The sequence below is a fragment of the Zonotrichia albicollis genome, chromosome 8 (assembly GCF_047830755.1).
Source record: "Zonotrichia albicollis isolate bZonAlb1 chromosome 8, bZonAlb1.hap1, whole genome shotgun sequence".
Classification (NCBI taxonomy): domain Eukaryota; kingdom Metazoa; phylum Chordata; class Aves; order Passeriformes; family Passerellidae; genus Zonotrichia; species Zonotrichia albicollis.
The window spans coordinates 18,608,291-18,625,934 of NC_133826.1; the positions used below are offsets into that span (position 1 = coordinate 18,608,291).

Sequence of the window (17,644 nt, forward strand, 5' to 3'; positions counted from 1 at the left end):
AGAAATAGGAGATGTAAAGGGCTGAGCTCAAATCCCGAGTCCCTGGAGGGGGTGGGATGCCCCAGGTGAGGCTGGTCAGGGGCATTAATACCTATCAGTGCCTTGAGGCACCTGACACCTAGTTTATTGTTCAATTAATTTCTGTGCACATTTACAAAGTGGGGGGCTAGACTGCAATATACCATGTGCTTAAAAAACAGAAACAAAACCCCACCAAAGCAAACCCCAGGTACTCTAGTGAAAATATTGAGAGAGACCTCTATTAAAAATAGCAGCTGTGATATGAAGCCTCAGAGGGGATATGAGGTTTTATTCAATATTTCCTAGCTGAACTCAACACTCTGCTTGGGGAGCTACAATAGTGCAGAATCAAAACCTTGTCTTATTTACCACAACAGTCTACTGTATTGTGTCACATTGTTGCTGGTACAGAAGTTATTTAATATAAATTTTTTTAGTTGTAAATTATAGCTCCAAAATTTTTCGTATGCTTTATTCAATACCCACTGAACTGTTATGTTAATTGCTCCAAAATAGGTGGAATTTGTCATCAAAGAACAGATCAAGATCCCACTAACTTAAAACAGCCTTTTTCTTCTGCCTGAAAAGAGTAGGACTACCTGGGGATATTTTTTCCTTTGCCAAAGGAGAGAATCAGACCGATGAGAGTTTGCTCATCAGGAAGATGTATAATGTATTTTATCTTCAGTTTTTGAGAAAACCCTGTGTCAGAAACGTGTATTGTAGGTGGAATAAATTCACTGCTGTATAAAATTAGAAATCATTCTGAGATCACATGTAAAACAAACATGGTCAACAATAAGGTTGTTTTAAAAGCTATTTGATTTGTGGTAACATTCTTCTTCTAATACACTATCATTAGTATTTTATTGATCTCAAAGTTCTTGGTATTTCAAAGGCTCTCATTAAAATTTTCTCCAAATATAAGAAAAAAAATCTATTGTACCAATTATACGAGCGATTTGGAGTCTGTAATATGTGTTGCTTTACAGGACAAAACAGTAGCAAAAGGAAACAAAAGCCAGTGTCAATCTTCAGTGAAATTAACACAATTTAAAGCTGCTCCAGGCAAAACAATGAAATCTGTAATTTATCAGCACTGGATAACATCACCAGGAGAATTATTTAATGATTAACTACAGTGGACTGGAGCCTGAGGTGAGGCATTGGCTTACGGCTGCTCTTGGAGTGTGCTCTGCCTCAGAGCTGAACCACTGGCCATTGCCACTGCAGAACAAACCCCAGCAGGGCCGCCCTGCTGCCTGGGACACGACCAGGGCAAGGGGAATATGGAGATGACCTCTTCACCAGCTCTGCAAGTGTAGGAGTGCTCTGGACTGGCAATGAAAGCACTGATGCATTGGAACAGCTTTAAATGCAAAACCAATAAAACCACTCACCATAGGAAGGGCAGAAGCTGCTCTGTCACTGATGCAGATTTTATCACTGACCCTTGTAGAAACAAGATTTCACACCAAGTATTTTTTGCTATAAAGAACTGAAAAGGGGAAGGAACTTCATGTTAGTATTTAATATTGTAGCTTAAGTACTGGCAAATTACATTTCTGCGCTTCATGGAAGCAATCTGCCACTGTGACTAAACAGATTTTTGTGTCAGAGCTTAATGATGGGGCTCAGAGTGACCAGGGGAAGCCATGGGGAGAGGTACCACATTTATCAGCCTCCCATGGGGTACAGAAACACAGACAGCATTCCAGAACGGGGACCAACAACCTAGAAATCAGGAAAAGGGGGCTATCAAGCTACTGGAATCACAGAGAGGCCAAACTGATGTAACCAAGAGCAGACAGCCTTTGGAACGACCTAACATGATTTGTGGACACAGGTGCACCCCTCATCCTTGCATGTAGCTCAGCTTTGGGCTCAGCTTTGGTGACCACTGCTGGTGCCTGTGGCCAGCACCCTGCAGGGTCCCATGTTCTGCCCACCCCAGCCCAGCCTTGCTGCTGCCTTGGGGTTCACACAGAGGGCACAGCTCAGCTGGGCAAGGCACAGAGGTCCATCCCAGCCTCGGCTCCTGGGGGCAGCCACAGGATCCCGAAAGGAGTGAATTCCAAGCAGCATTTGGGAAAGTCAAAGAGCTGTTGGCTTTCCATGTGGCTGAACAGCTCCCAGCTGAAGTCTGAGCTCCAGACTTGGCCCTGGCCCTGCCACTGTTGCTTGGCTCAGGTTGCTGGCTTGCTCCTGGCACCTTCCAGCTTTAGGATGGGGATTCAGATTGTAGGTGTGTGAGAGACTCCACCAGGATGGAGCCAGAAAGGTTTGGAGAAAGTGCATTTCCTCTCCTGGGAGCAGCACTCTGTCTGTGAAGCTACGCCTCTGCATGGCTTTCTATAGCCCATGAGCAAGAAGACACCTAATTCCTTTTATTATATTTTGTCGCCTGAAGACAGTGAAAGTGTTGAGACAGAAATATCCTAGATCAACTTCTCCATCATGGTAATCAAATAGTGCATGGGCTGTTGATTTAATAATACATTTTTGCTATAGAGATGCTAAGAGTGTGTAAAGTATCTTCATTGCAATCCATTGGGACATTAGCTATGTGTTACCTGGGTCATTTTGTGTCTGGGTTCTTTCAAATTTGTCATTTTTATGCACCCTCCAAAATGTCTTCAGACTGGCAGATCCTTTTTCATTGTAACTTCTGGGATGAGCATCAACAAAGTTCTCATTGCTACAATTAAGAAAAGTGAGGCTGTGTCTCCAAAAGACGATTGCCAGTAATATCTATACACAGATTGTACTATTCTCCCTCTGAGTCTTGCTGCTGATTAACAGGGTGGGTTTTTTTCCTCAAGAATACGTTGTTTTTCTAGTTTGCTATTAGCCTCCACAAATGACTGTGTGATGCAGTTTTGCGTATCCAAGCCTACAGTAAATGAGAAACATTTTGCAGAATTTTCTTTTGCTCTTGAATTTTTCAACATGCACATGGGATAAGAATGTAACAAGACTCCAATAGAATTTTATAATTGGATCAAAACACAGTTCACCCACATATGAGCTGGATTGGTTGTGATAGATGTCAGGAGAAATTCTAAGGCAATACTAAAATTCTTTTATTCCATAACTGCCAAATAAAATAGTACTAAAAGCCTGTGAGCAAAAGCCTCCTGGTTTGGCTGGGATTAAATAGGAAAAGTGTAATCAGATAGTGGATGAGGCATCAGTAAAATCAAATTATGTGAAGCCAAATGATACAATTGCCGTACCACTCTCCCTACCTCCATTTCTGTTTCAGTTCTGAACGCATTAATCATGGCCAGATCATTTGCACCTTGCACCCAGACCAGGTGTCCCATCTTAGGGAATAACCCAAGGCCGAACCCCCCTCAGTGTGCGCAGCGCCTCCTCGCAGCTCCTCTGTTGCTGCTAAGACCTCACCAGAGCCGGTCAGTGCCCAGATGGGAGTGGCCGGTCAGAATGTGTCTGTCTGTGTTATTTACACTGAAGCTGAAACACTGACTTGCCTGCTTTCAAGAATAGGCAGTGATGTTTCCTCAACGGTCTACAGGCCGGTGCCTGGCCCCACCCGTCTGGGCTGGAGGCCCCGGCTGGCCCCACAGTGCAAAGCTGAAGTTTGCAGGGACCCCGTTCATCAGTCTTGCCCCGCGGCCGGCTTGTGGCACGGCCCCAGCGCTGCTGCCTGCCCGGGAGGCTCCTGGCACCGCAGCTCAGCCTCTTTTCTCCGCGCCGTGTGTCCCCAGCCCTCGCAGTGCTGAGCTGTCCCACACACGCCGCGTGCCCCAGGCTCAGGTGGGCGAGCTCCCGCTGGGGCAGCCCTTCCTGCACCGGGAGCCGCGCACGGAGCTCTTCGCGGGCGCCGCAGGACTCAGCTCCGAGACACCCAACGCGGCTCCGCGAGCAGAGTGGAGCGAGACAGCCCCTCCAAAATGCTCCTGTTTCCTCACGGAACACGAGGAGAAGCTGTGCGGGAGCGCTCCGAGAGCAGCCTCGGCGCAGGCCGGGTGGCGGGGCCGGCATGAGCTCACCCTGCCCGGCCGCGGCGCTCGCCGGCCCCGGCGGAGATGGCGTCACCCCGACCTGCGCTCCCGAGCGGGGAGAACAAAAGCAGCCAGGGCGAAGCCGCCGCCAAGCCCTCCCGAAGCCGCGGTGCAGCCTTCCATTGTTGTGTGCAGTGCCTGGATTGTATGTCAGTGATGCAACATAATTAATTAGATTTAGATTAGATGAGAATACATTAGACACAGTGAGACGCTACCTTCCTGCCTGTCCATCCCTGGAAGAACTGGGCACAGTTTCTTTCCTTATGCATATTCCCTTAATAATATATTTGTCACAAGGATTCTTCCTACACCCATCTGGCATATAGATATTTTTCCAAATTTGTCATTTTTTATGTTCCAAAACCTATTTTACTTCACATGCTTTCATAATGAAGCAGCAAAAGCCTGCCATAGCTTGATATATGGAGCAGAAATCACATCTGTGCCAGGCTGTTTTCTAATCAGATAAAGCACTGAATACCTGCAGTGCTTTTTCTTCTGGCCTTTGAATAGATGTACCTGAGTGACTTCCAGTGCTTGTCTAGCTTTGCATTTACAATTACTACAAAATACCATTCCTACTTCTAGCTTCCAGCTAATTTCAGTGCTTTTAAAGCAAAAGAACCATTAGAACTGCCTAGTGGTCCCCCGCACAATGCAAACCATGGAAAGTCATTCTGCAACTTGGGCATCAGCCCAAACACTCGTGCTTGAACTAGAGTGTACTTTTCAGAAGGACATTTGCCCTCATTTCTCCTCTTAATGCTGTCAATCACACCATAGAATTCAGATATCTGTTACTAGTGAGGAGTGAAATGGGCAACAGAGTGGGGACTTTAGTGAGTTTGCTCTTACCAAATTTGGGCTCCAGACAGAAGGAGAAAAAAGAGGCGTGATGTCCCATTTTCACCAGCAGCACAAGTCTGTGGTGCAAAGAACTTCACAGAGTCGTAGGAAGATGCTTCTACTTTTCTCTGAGGCTTCACCTGCCCGGCTGTGGCCTGGCTCCTCACCACTGCCTGTCTCCTTTGCATGCACTCACACAACAGGCAAGATGGATTCTGCAGGAGATAATTTCATCTGAAGCCACATTAACTCCCCAGACACACTGTCTGCTTCTCGTGGTACATCCCAGGAGAGGCTTCGTTGGCACAGCAGAGACAGGAAGGCTGATGGTTTGTGGCACTCCCCTATGCCAAATCCCGGGAGAGACTTCCTCCTACTTTGAATTTCCTCTGTTCATATAAAGCAAAAGGACAATCTGAGGCATTGCTCTCAGTATAGTTCAAAACACAGTTTGAAGTGCGAATTTTTCAATATTTGAAGCATTGGCTTTTATGATTTATTTATTGATATTCCAGGACAAGCATCACAGAGTGAGGCTGGCGCCTAGTCCAAATATAACAACAATCACTAAATGAATAGCAGTATTTTCATAGACATTTTGTCCATTACTATGTAGATAAATTTTGTCTCTGTATAATAACACAAAGCTATCAAGATGATAAGATCAAGCATATTGGAGAAACACTACATAAACTCTACTCTGAACTGGAACAGTTCATATTGTTTCATTTCTGACAACAGCATGCACTTTATGAACAGAGCCTGGCTTTATAGTGGGTGTGACTCAGGCATAGGAGGTGTGCAGGGTTTGCTGTCTTTTATCCCTTGAGTCCACCTTGCAATATTGCTGGTATCCGTGTGTAACAGATAGTGTTGTGCACTGGGCTGGAAGATAATAAATAGATGTGAGCTGATGATTTACAGGAGGGTGCTTGGAACTCCTTGAACCACTGGGGAAGGGAAACTGTGCCGGTACAAGGTTGTGCTGTCAACCTCGCAATAGTTTTTCCTCTCTCCTGAGGGCAATTTCTCCAAGATGTAGCTTGCTTCCTGCCTCATCATCTGGAAATTCACAAATCAGAGGAATTGTGGTTAATTACTAAAATGGCTGATCCATAGATCCTTAGCTGTCAGAGCCTGGGGGGAGGGGTTTAATTGTTGTTTTCCTCTGAAAAGATTTCTCCTAAAGTGATGAAATAACTCACATTAATGAAGATTGCAAATAGAAGACTTCTGTGATTATTTCCAATTGTTGCAAGATTTGCTTATTTAAAATGCATTGCTTTCTTAAGTGAAGAAACAGATATTTCTCCAAACATCCAGAATAAATTTAGCCCTAAAACATTCATAACGAAGGATGAATGCATATCCAGGCTACCACTGCATGTGATCTCTGATCATACAGTAGTTAAGTTTTACAATCACAGTGATTTATGGTGCTAAACTGTGTAGCCTCATATCTGCAGGGGTGTGGGTAAAGGGGTGGAACTCTCATCAATCAAAAGACTATACTTGTTCAGCATTTGGATAATTAAGGCAGACAGTTAAAAAGCATGAAATAATATTTTTTAAAATGAAATCAGAATATCTATTTACATAGTGTTATTAAGCAATACAGTGCTGAGACACCTTTTCAAAAAGCTTGCCTGGAAATCCACTTGTTATCTTGCAGCACTTGATATATGTGTTCTTCAAATTCACACTGAGGGTATTTGTAGAGTTGTTATATAATACACATACTGTCCTCAACTTAAAAAAACAGGATTACAAATAAAGGCTGTCCTTTCAGTTTATTCCAAGATCTAAGCAAAACAAAAAGAAGAAAAAATTAAAGGCTCAAGCAATTTTAAAGTGCAAAATTCTGAAATCTCACTCATCCTATTGATGGTGCTTTTCTTTCAATTCACCAATCCCAGGTAGGGAGGCATAATGAGGGGCTAGCACAAGGGGAACTGTATTAATCAAACAATGTTAAAAAAAAAAAAAGTTTAATTAACTGCATATTTTGTAAAAGCCACATTTCATTACTGTTTGTTAGGAAGATGGAAGCATGCACTGGAAACACTAATTCTAATTATTACTTGAAGTGGGAGTTTTTGGCAGAAGGTCAAGGAATAATAGAAGAATGTGTGAATCTGTGCTACAGCATAGCAGTAAGACTAATCATTTGAATACAGCCAGTTGCTTTTTCTTGGACTGTCTGTGTGCTGTTCAATGTTCTGGATGAATCTAACACAATCAGCCTGTTCTCTGGTGTATATCCACTTCCTGCTGACTCAGGGCAGCTTGCCTCTTCTGCCATTTATTAAAATGAAACATTCCTATTAAAACACAATTTTTCAGAGAGATGACCAAAGAGATATTAGTAATGACATTATTAAAACTATTTTGTTTAAAATGAACTGTCACACTTGTGTGTTGCAAAGCAACACAAACAAATCTATTTCATTTAGCGAGAGATTGCTTTGAAAAGCTGGATTTCTTTCTTTCTATTAGAAGGTATTGCAGAGGGGATGTGATATGTGCTCCAGGAAACCTCCAGCTTTTATAGCTATTAGAAAGGAGGAATATTGTTTCTAGTACTCTCCATAGCAAATCATGTATAATTCATGGATTTGATTAACATGCAAATATGATCCATGGTCTCCAATGTTTATATCTCCTAATAATCTATTAATGGTTTTAAAAGTAAAGGGTAATAGAAACATTTTGTATGAGCAACATTTACTTGTGGCTGTCCATGTTTTTCTCTAATTGTATAGTATAAGCATGTATAGAATTAAAACAGAAACAATGGAAATTAATTAACCTTTGATTCTCAAATAAATATTTATTGAATATAAGGTCACATGGCCAATAATTTGAGATTTGCTAGTGAAAGACCTTATTATCATCAGATGACAACATGCCTTAGAAAAATTTTGCCAGGGAGTGGAAAGGTACCTGTTCTATAATTATTTCTTGAAGTGACCCCTTGATTTGGAAATAGGATTTGTATTGAGATTTCAGCTCCCCCATCAAATATGGAGGGGGCAAGAAACAAAGAAATTTAACATACATCTCAAAGACTTTGACTTTTTCAGTTCTCTGTGTAACATGAGAGTTCATGGGGGTACAACCTTGTTTAATGTTTTAGGATCAGCTACTCTCCACTTCCACACTCTATCTGAAATATCAGAGTTGTCAGACTGAAAAAATGCCAAAACCCACTTCTTGCTTTGTCAGAGCAAACATACAGAGATGGCAGGCAGATAATTCCAGATTTTGGGGTTTTCTTCTACTCTGAGCACCTGCTGCTCAAAGTTTTCATGTTTTGCCTCCAACTTTCTGCAGTACTGTTGCACAAACCCCCCCAGCTGGTACCCCAGACCATTGCTGAGCCCCTCACCTTTCCCTCTCCCTCTCCACAGGAGGACCTGCCAAGGGGGTGATTCACTTCTGTATCAGAAACCACAGAAAGAGAAACAGCGCAAGACATGGCCACATCTGCTCTTTGTTAAAAAATACATTTAAAGTAACAATGCTGTAGGCAACAATAAACCATTTTAATCAACTAATGGAAAGAAACATCCTGTCAAGGACAGCTTTGATGATTTTCATTTTATAACCCATAAGCACTGGACAGTATTTTAGACCAGGGTTGAGGACTTTTTTGTCTGAGTCTGAAGAGTTTGTCTGAGGATAAGGAGAAAAAAATAATATGTCAATCTCCACAGCATCTCTCTATATTTCTAATAAAAAATATTCCTCATATCACATAAATATGAAAGGAATGATGGACTTCTGAACATTTATTAGCAAATAAATATAGGGTCTTTTTTAAAACAAATGCATATATGATGTCAAACCCCTTTATTGTATGAGCTGTTCCTTTCCTAGAGTGCTGATTTCTCAGAGAAATGAGAACAAATTATGTAAGGCTGGGAAACACAAACAGGACTTTGGATCAGCATCTTAGCTCATCCTTTTGTGGGTGACTCTGTGGCATGCAGATCCTGACCATAAACTTGTGCCAGTGCTTTAATCCTCACGTGTGACTAAAAAGTCAGTCTCTTATCCCCACTCTTGTCGGTTATACCTCTGTTATATCTTCCTCCCTTTTGAGGCATGGAAGAACACTCATAACCCTTCCAGAAATGAGAATTGCCTGTAAGCTACTGCTGTGTGAATTTGGGAAGCTGGGTAGTGGGTCCACTACAAGAGAGACAGTTCAGAAAACGATTGATATGCTATTCATATTGACCCATATGTGTAGAAAAAAAATTATTTCTTTAGTAGAGGCTACCTGTCAGTGTAAACAATCACAATTGCATTCACAATGAAAATACACCAATTTTGCACAACTAAAAAGCCTGTTGGTACTTAGACTTCACAGTTTGCTACAGATTTCCTTAATTAAATGAATGTAACAAGTTGATTAGACTTGAGAAGCTCTGAGAAAAGTCAGATCCATTTATACTGAAAAGTAGGACTCAGAAATAAATTATTCACAGTTGATTAGACTAAGACAAGCATTTCTCAAACATTTCTCAATACTTCAGAAAAAGCGACATATTGAACTCTATTTTACTGTGAGGCTCAAAATGGCAATTAACAGTCCTAAGCTGCATATAAAAACCAGTATGAACCACGTTTACAAGAACATTGTGTGTGAATCAAATTACTTTATCTTTGGTTTGAAGAACTTGGAAATAATTGCCAATAAGTATTCATGTATAGGATCAGTTTTTTGAAACAAGTTATTTTAATTACTACTAGTGTCAGGAGTACGTGTAGGCAATTTTATTAGATTTAATGTGTTTAGTGAAGCTCCCTGAACTGTAGCTGGTTTATTTCTGTAGAGGATGAAATATTTAATATAACTTTATTATTCTTACTTTCTAATATTGTATTTATTTCTAAATGAAATCCCAGAATTTGATGCTTTCTTTGCATTCACAGAGAATACCAGGATGAAACACAGCAATGTATTTATCCATCCTCCTGAACATCTGAACATCATGTAGACATGGCATTCTATAGACTCTACTTGTAAAATACATTCCTTTCAAGCTGCATTATTTAGAGCCTTTTCCATTGGTACCCACACCTGGACCCCAGCACAATGATGAGCGGAAGCTCTTCCATGAAAGAATGTGAAAAAAAATAGAGAGTAAAGGTCCCTAAGACGGGAATATCACAGTCCTAAAAAATTATATAAATCCTCAATGATTTTCATTTAGCAGCACTTTCACTTCCAGCAATATTTTTCTCAAACATGGAGTTCCTTGAACTTTCCACATCCAAATTACTAAGAAAATAAACAAATTATATCAGCAACTTTGTCTGTAAATAATGCTAAGAAGCCAATTCCAAGATATCCATACAGGTGAATGATAAAATCTTAGCATGTATAACAGCCTTCCAAGTGATTAAATCTGTGGGTTTGCTTGCATTTCTGTTTTCCTTACCCACTAAGGCCATACAGCCAGGCCATTTCCAACACTGCAGTGACAGTCCAGCTGCCCAGAGCACCTTGCACAGCTCAGGACACTCCACTGCATCTGCCACAGCTGAGGGGTCACAGGCGCAGGCACTGAGGGGTCACAGGCACAGAGACAGTCACTGAGGGGTCACAGGCACAGGCACTGAGGGGTCACAGGCACAGAGACAGGCACTGAAGGGTCACAGGCACAGGCACTGAGGGGTCACAGGCACAGGAACAGTCACTGAGGGGTCACAGGCACAATGCCACTGTCTCCTCCCTCCTCCAGGAGCAGACTCAGCCAGCTCTACACCACCATGAGGGTTGAAGGAGTAAGATAATAAAAGTAAAACAACGTGGCACTTCGCCATCATCCATATTGTTCATCACCCAAATCCAAAGGTAATATCCAATGGTATTATCTTGAACATGTCAGTCCCATGCAAAGGTTTACAGACATCTGCAAACATTCATACTTCAAGGAACACAACAGTTATGCACTTTGACACAACAGTTATGCACTTTGCTGGTATGATATAAATTAGCAGTTTCCCACTCTTCATTGCCACAATAAATCGACTCAGAAAGAACTGTTGGTATATACAACAACATCAAAGAGCCTGGAATAGAAATAGTGAATTGCAGTTATAAAAATAAATTCCTATAAAGAAGAGAGAAGTGAAAAGGAGACGAATGTTCTAATCTTACCTTCATCATAATCTTATTAGCATTTCTCAGTGAGTAGTTCAAGTATCAGTCTATACTCTTATGAATCTGTCTCATAAATATGTCAAGTGCAAAGTATAGTTATTTTAATAGTCTGTGTTGGTGGGCTATCATGGATTTAATTAAGAGACAACTAGTGTATGAAATATGACACAAAAGCACCAAACTAAATGGAGAAATGTTTTACTGCAGATTTAAATCAGGGACACAGAAGTAATGATGATCTGGCCTTACATACCTACATTTAATTAATGCAGACCAGCACAGACCTGTTCATACAGGGAAAAAAAAAAAGAGGCATTAAAAATAATGATTTAAGCTATAATACGTTATTTATAAAGACATTTGCATTATCTCCAACAGCATTATGTTATTCATAAATGTGTGTTGGTTTGTGGCTCTTAAACTAATTTCCAAAAGCCAAAAATGCTTCTCCAATAAGAATTGGTAAAATACTACTTTCAGCTATATGTTTTTCCAAAATGAAGCCTTTATTAAGATTCCCACCTTCTTTTGAAGGGTCTCAGAACACTCAAATCATTCTATTACAAAATTGCCAATATTCTTCTAAGGTTGCAATGAAAACTGCCATTTTCCATCCAAATCTGCTCTTTCTCCATCTTTCTCCATCTATTCAAAAAATGAGGGCATGCTCAGCACTGTGAGTATGCAGGATTAGATGTTTGAGCACTGCACAATCCTTCCTGCTATCATTTTGGTGCACTGCTTTGACTTGATAGATTTGGCAAGATACACTAGTTTAAAGAAGCAGTGCAAGTGCATATATTTTCACGTTTAAATTCCTTAAATTCCTACTTACGAGTTTAACACTATTTTAGAAAGAAAGAATCCAATAATTCCCTGAAACCATTCCAGTATCTTGAACTGATCTTGCAAAATCATTGACTGCCAACAACATCAGCCGCACTGAAGTTGAAAGCAAAGCTTACTATTGATTTGTAAGGGCACAGAAGCAGACTCTGACAATAAACAGTTAAGAATTCGCCTGTCTGGCTGTAAGAATTGATACCTGGGTCAACTACAGGAACCATATTTATACATGATTTTCATGTCTAGGACTTTGCTTTTTATTAACCTGATCCAACAGGTACTAGCTATTTCATGTTAACTTTTATCAATTCAAGTATCTTCCAGTCATTTAGAATAGAATAACCTTTAATTGGTTGGTTGGTCTAACAGGCAGTTATAGTATTCAGTGATTTTATTAACCTTTTCTTACTAGAGAAGAAAATAGACAGTAGCCAGAAAGCATCATTAAGTGAACTTAGTCCTTATTTTTAGAAAACTTAGAGCTGTGGACTCTAGATGCTCTCTAAACACCATAATTTGGACTGCCAGGAATGTAATAAAAACAGTAAAATGACACAAAAAATGAAAGTACTTGGAAGAAATAATTTCATAACTAATTTTATTTTTTGGTGAAGAAAACATCAAAGGTTTGCAAACTCAGCCTGGAAGGCAAAAATGGATAAAAGGATACAGCCTAGAGTTTCAAAATATTTTTCTCTTTAATGAACAGTTGAAAATATCTATAAATCTCTTCCATTATCACTGTATTTAAAAAGCAGTCAAATCTTTTGTGCCTGACATGTTTACAGTAAAACTATTATCATCTGTCATGTTTGCATAAATTGTCCAAAAGTTCATCCTGTTTTGGCTGTCTTTCAGTATTCATTAGTACTGAAGTAATTTTTGGAGCAAATGAAGGGAAAAATGCCCAGAAATTGAGATAATGCATAGAAAGAATGAGACTTCCTATAACTAACAGGAACAAAGAGAGCTTTTTTCAGCTAAATTCACAGAAATTTGTTTTTTTATTGAACTAACCAGTATATAAGTGTGTAATAAATAACCACAGACAATCAGGATGAAATTCTAAATAATATATGATAAGGTAGTATTATAGTCCCAAATAGGTATTTATATGGACACCTAACTTTTCAAATGGCTCTTGTCACAGGTCTGCTGTGAACTGTCACCTGAATTTCGCAAACCTTTGCACCTTCTCTGATTGTAAGAATTACTGTGCAAAAACACAATGTGAGTCCCAGTCTTCCACCAGCTTCCTCAATTAAGTAGACAAATATAACAAAAATGGAGAGAACACTGACAAAGAGCTGCCATGGGGGTACAGCCTGAAACACAGGACTGGCTGAAGCTCCTGTCTGAGGGGAGACACTGCACAGCTAAGGGCCCCTGCCTTCCCATGGGACAGAGGATTGGGGTGCCTCCAGCCTCCAGAGCGTGTCCTGGCTTAGCCATCCGCTCCATCCTGGATGTCCCCAGCGTGTCCTGCCTTAGCCATCCGCTCCATCCGGGATGTCCTCAGCGTGTCCTGCCTTAGCCATCCGCTCCATCCTGGATGTCCCCAGTGTGTCCTGGCTTAGCCATCCGCTCCATCCTGTATGTCCCCAGTGTGTCCTGGTTTAGCCATGTGCTCCATCCTGGATGTCCTCAGTGTGTCCTGCCTTAGCCATCCGCTCCACCCAGGATGTCCCCAGCACCCATGCCCTGCCTTGCAGTGCTTGGCTGTGCCGTGGGTGTTTGCAGGAGGCAGCAGAAGCACGGCCCCCTTCCCATCAGGGAGGAAGGAACAAAAACAGAGCTTTCAGCTTCTCAACAAACACTACCAAATTCAAGAGCTTCCTCTCAGGAATAATTTGAGGCACTTTGGGTGGCATTGTAACTGGAGCATCTAAACACCTTTTAGGTTCCCTGTAGCACAAGGTAGTGACTTGATAAAAAGGGCTGAAAATCAAGGACATAATCTTGCTGAGTTATTCAAGTAATAAAGAGGTGAATAGGTAAGAAATAGCTGTATTGCTTCACTGCAACCAAAGGAACAAGGAAACCCAGAGCTTTCTAGTTTAGACTCCCATGGAATCAAACCCAAAGATGTGCAGGAAGAAATTTCTGGTCTACACTCCACACAATGTGTTCATTAGATTTTAAAATAATAGGGCACTATATCTCTTCGCCTCAGGGCACAGTTGCTTGTGATTTCCATTAAAAGTCTTGTTGACAGCAGGGTTTGTTCAATGAAGTGTGAACATAACAATGGTTTTACAGAGTTTTACAAAGTAACTTACATTCACAGAAAGCTCCCCACACCTCTGTATCAAAAACAATTTGTAGAATTAAATATTTAACAAACAAGTTTGAGATCTACAGTGATTAAATTAGTGAGATAATTAGCAAGATATTTAAGGTTAATGTTTACAAGTAGGTTAATTATATCCTTTCCCAAATCTCTGTTTTCATTTCATTTGACACATGTTGCAATAGCAGTGAAAGTGAGGCCACACTTGCAGAGGTGGCAGGCAAGGCAGCATGTGTCACCAAAGGTGACTAAATGTACACTTCTGAGGGAACTTTTCTCCAATATACAGTCTTAGAGCCTTATGTTCTTCATGTCCCAGCAATTCTCCATCTTTTAGGGTGAATTTGTTCAAATAACACTTCAGATCTGTATAAAGAAATATTTTCTGCAGGACTTTTCTGCAGGGATTTCATAGCTTCAAGGTTTCATATAGCTCTCTAATGTTAATTACAAAAGTGATGGCGTTTAATGCTCTGTGCTGAATTCAATCTACTTGAACAGCTCCTGTGTACAAGACTGTAGACCCAAGGCAATGCAGAGAGCTGAAATTCCCTCTGACTGGATGTCAGTGAGGTTACTTCATGTTTATTGTAATGAAAATAAGAACAGAATCTGCTACAATAATCAGCAGGATGGTTGTAGAGAATCAAGAAGGGAATCAGGTGCTTCAATAAAGTTTTAAAGAACTATTTAGCGGGTATTTGTGCAGAGGCAACAGAACATGCCATGTGGATTAACTTACATAAAGCTATTCTGAAAACATGTCAAGTCACTGTGGCCATGGGCTCTGAGAATCCAGGGAGCACAGCCATGCATGCAGTGAGCTCAGCTGCAAGCTGATGCTGTTGAAGGAAAAGGTGGTGAAGTTTTCCAGTAGCAGAAGAAACGTTTTTCAAGCATCTGACCACTGTTCCCTCTTCTTCCTGACAGAATACATTTGTTGTCTTCTCAGCACACCAGAGCCCAGGACCAAACCTCCCAAATTCTGATGGGACTAAAATCCCACATATGAGGATAAGCCTCACAATTTCCACCTCTAAAACAAGGTAAGTCGAGAACCAGATACTGTCAAACATTACAACATTTGATATTCAGATGTTATTTAGACAGCACGTGATTTGTAACCACTACATCTGCCCCAGCACGTTTTACAAGGTTTCCTCCTTGGTAAACATACAACATGTAGTCTGCTGAAGGCCTCTCAGTCCAGCCGCCTTCCTCCAGGCACTGGCAGCCTCAGAAAGAGTTAATTTTTCATTCATTGCCAATTTTTGAGTCCTCAATCTGGAAAGACAGTTGCCTCTCTCATAGGGTCAGTGCTGCTGGGGGACCTGTTGTCACAAGCCATGGGATCCTGTCCTGCCCAGTCCCTCAGAGTGAGTGCTGTAGGCTGTCACTGCACAGCAAGGGGAGCTCCTGGAGAGGCTGAGATACTTCTCATTCAACACAACTCCGGTGCTCCCATCCCCTGGAATCACACCCATTCCTCCCCAGGAAGAGGGTGCTTTCTGGCTGCTAATGACACCTGCTTTCCCTCATGGGGCTCATGGCCCAGCCTTCCCTTGGGAGAAGCACAGGCCCAGCCTGGCCAGCTCCCCCATCCCTCCCCTCCGCTGTGGGATCACAAAGCTGTAACTGGGAAAGCAAAGCGCACTCGCCATAGCCCAGGGCAGGAGGGAAGCCAGGACTGTGGGGCACAACTGGATAAAATAGTTTGTGCAAAACTTTCTCCAGCTACCATTTTACTGAGCAAAAGGATGGATCTGGAAGTCTTATCCCTGTCTAGGGAGGATGTGTTTTCCCATACCTCTGCAGCTATAGGAACCAACCTTCTAAGCAAAAGGAGACACCTTGTAAACTAGAAGGAGCCACAACAGTTGGTTCTTGGGTTCTGCATTCTAAGACACTCACTGCACTATGTTGAAACTTTAATTGTTTGCTGAATTTTTTAAGCTGAAAAATTTTTTTCAGTGTGGTTTTATTAGTTTGGTTTTTGGTGGATTTTTTTGTTTTTGTTTTTGGGGTTTTTTTTGTTGTTGTTGTTGTTATATTGTAGTATGGTGCTGTTATATGATATATTATTTTATCATTTTGCCATACCATTATAAAACATTAACATGCCCATGCCTGCTGGACACTGCTGATAAGGAGGCTCACAAGACAGGAGCTGGTGCAAATCAGTCTCTGTCCTTTTGAAAAATTAGTTGAAGTAATTTTACATTTTTACTTTCCCAAAGAGACACTGCAGCTATTTCTCTCCCTTTCTTGTTTATGGTTCAAATCACTGCAATGTAAACATATACTTCTCTATCCTACATTCCTACTGCCAGAGACAAGCCCTCACCTGCAGTATTTCAGGGGCAAGCACAGAGGTGGGCATGCTCTGGGCTGCACTGCATTTTCACAAGTGACTACTGTGAGTATACACGTAAGTAGAGCAACTGATTTTTGAAAGGCGGTTAGATACCCAACCAGTAATTGTGTGCACAATTACTGTGATTACACATGTAATCATGGTCATTGTGCTTTTAAATGATGCATGTGCTATTCTAAAAATCCACTGCTGTATTACTAAAATTAATGGGAGCTTTGCCATCAATTTAAACTGATGGAGGATCAAACGCTATGCATTGTGGCAATATCCAAGATATACTGAAGAGCAAATGCATTTTTTGCAACACAAATGCTAAATCCTCAGTATATTGAAACAGTAAAAGAGGGGTGGAGACATAGTTTTTTAGCATATGTAGGTATATATTCATTATGCATTCATTAATAAATTATAATTTTTGAATAGAGTTCTGGATTTGATTCAAACCACACTGACATTAAGAGAAAACCACAGCTCTGGATCAAGGCTCCTTCCTCTAATGTTTCCAATTAGCTCAGGTTATAGAGCTCTGCATGCACTTGTTCATGACAAAATCTTTGGCTTTTGACTACCTTGTCTTTCAAGAGTTAAACAGGATTTGCAGTGAAGATGCTGTGCAACATAGTAGGTATAGTGATATGTAGTATTTCACATCTAGTCTTTGTCCATGTTCTAACAATGTGCATTAAATGTGCTACTATTGTCTCTTTTTCCGATTAGTTTACAGCCCTGTAGTTCCAGCTGTTTTATTCTGAAACTCTAAAACCCTGTCACTAGGGAGTTCTGTGTAATTGCCCATAATATGCACCACATTATCCATTTCAGGAACTGTGCTGAAAGACAGCAGCAATAAGGGGTTTTCTAAAGGCAGTCTGGTTTACACTAATGGATCTAACAGGAAGGAAATGCAATTTGAAAGAAGCTGATGCATATGTTCTATTGTTGAATATAATGTTTGATTTAATTATTAACGGTCTGTGATGGAAAGTCAGATCCTGCTCAGTTCTGCTTACAGTTTGGTACTGTGCTACCAGTAAAAACAGACGAGATTCAGTCTTAGGATT

At 41.0% G+C, this 17,644-nt stretch overlaps 1 long non-coding RNA gene across 2 annotated transcripts in view; it reads right to left on the reverse strand.

Annotated features, from left to right (window-relative positions):
- Positions 1–831: 831 nt before the first annotated feature.
- The window catches only part of LOC106629198 (uncharacterized), a 46,852-nt gene continuing 30,039 nt past the window's right edge, over positions 832–17,644 (reverse strand). For both annotated transcript variants that reach the window (XR_012581367.1, XR_012581368.1), the window contains exons 9-11: positions 11,327–11,357; positions 6,528–6,700; positions 832–5,960 (exon numbers count right to left, since the gene is read on the reverse strand). This is a non-coding gene — a long non-coding RNA (uncharacterized LOC106629198). The remainder of the gene's footprint in view (positions 5,961–6,527; positions 6,701–11,326; positions 11,358–17,644) is intronic.